This window comes from Anneissia japonica, unplaced genomic scaffold (assembly GCF_011630105.1).
Source record: "Anneissia japonica isolate Jap-2015-1 unplaced genomic scaffold, ASM1163010v1 scaffold236660_len1483_cov139, whole genome shotgun sequence".
Taxonomy (NCBI): domain Eukaryota; kingdom Metazoa; phylum Echinodermata; class Crinoidea; order Comatulida; family Comatulidae; genus Anneissia; species Anneissia japonica.
In genome coordinates, this window is record NW_022748249.1 from 1 (window position 1) to 1,483 (window position 1,483).

A 1,483-nucleotide genomic window follows, 5' to 3' on the forward strand; every position below is an offset into this window, starting at 1 on the left:
CATTTTAGCAATTTATAATTTGGCAAAAGGTATCTGTCTTCCATGTGTATAATTTTTTATTGAATTGTAAATAATTATTAACAAGTTAATTTTTTTTTTTTTAATTCTGAATAAGATGTGGTCAGAGATGCGAGTGTTTTATTTATATATCTATTGCTGCTTAATGGTGTTTTTATGGAAGATATTTAACAGACTACTTTATTAATTTGTAAATGTTATGTACTGTATTCATCCGTCTATATATTAACAAATAAATTTGTTAATTAGTTTTGTATTGTAGATTTAATATAAGACGAAGAATTAGTACAAATTGGCAAACTTTTTAAGCTACATTTAAATACAAAAGCAAAAAGATAATATAATATATAAAATATATTATATATGTATGTATATGTATTATATATATATGCTATATGTTATATATATTATAAATATTATTTATATATATATATATATATATATATATATATATATGGTATAGCTTGCACAAGCCAACAATGTATGTATAATAAACGGTAAACCCCGCTTTTGATCATTATTGAATTGAAAAGGCATTACAACATGTTTGTTTAATATCTATTATTAAATTTTGTTTTAAGTTTGTATAATACTTTTGTTAAACTTAAATTATTGAAAACTGGATTTAAGATTTATAATAAACTTTGAACTTTTAATACTCGCCTCTAAAGCTTCAATGAAAGTCGTATATTTATTTTTAGTTAGGCTCGTGATCTGGGGTTTCCAGCAGTTGGTCGAACCCCATTTTCGAGTCAATACAATAGTCTACAAATGGTGCAAAATTGCTGGAAAAAAACATTTTGGTTTATAAACAAATTTTAATGAAACTTAATTCTGCTAACTAAGTTCTTTGCATATACTTCAACCTTTAAGATAATGAAATTCCCCTCTAATCGCTTGCTTCAGCTTAAGGAGGCCTATTGCCACTAAATTTCACCAAGAGCATAGCTACTGTTATAGGAAACCCATTTTGTGGACCTGGTTATCTGGCAATGAAGGCATTTCTCAGTTATAGTAACAAAAAAAATAGAATTATACTGCACTGTGTTAAAAAACAAATTAAGTGCTTAAATACCGCGGCATGATTGCGTATATACCAGTTCATGTCATGTAATTATAGTCACGTGTAAAGATTATTGTTGCTACAGTATTTATTTGGAAAACCAATCCCATTATTTACATTTTGATGTACACATTCAGTAGGCAAGTCAATGGTTTTACAAACATTTCACGAAATGAAAGCGTTACATGAAGCATTTGCCTTAGCTTGGGTTCCAGGCCCAAATTCAGGTTTACTTACTCTTTATTGCGCTTAGTGCGTGTCATACCTAATTATTTTGTGTCCCCATAATCGATTTCTATTTTTAACGGATTAAGGCCTGGACAAACACTACCTGATCATTTATGCGTACGATTTACCCATCAAATTTGATGAGTGATATTATATGCATGACTGACTTTGTTA

General features: G+C 28.3%; 1 long non-coding RNA gene across 1 annotated transcript; it reads left to right on the plus strand.

Moving 5' to 3' along the window:
- Positions 1-6: 6 nt before the first annotated feature.
- Positions 7-674, plus strand: LOC117120799. The gene is made up of 2 exons (XR_004447430.1): positions 7-415; positions 492-674. It is a non-coding gene; the product is annotated as an uncharacterized LOC117120799 (long non-coding RNA).
- Positions 675-1,483: the final 809 nt, after the last annotated feature.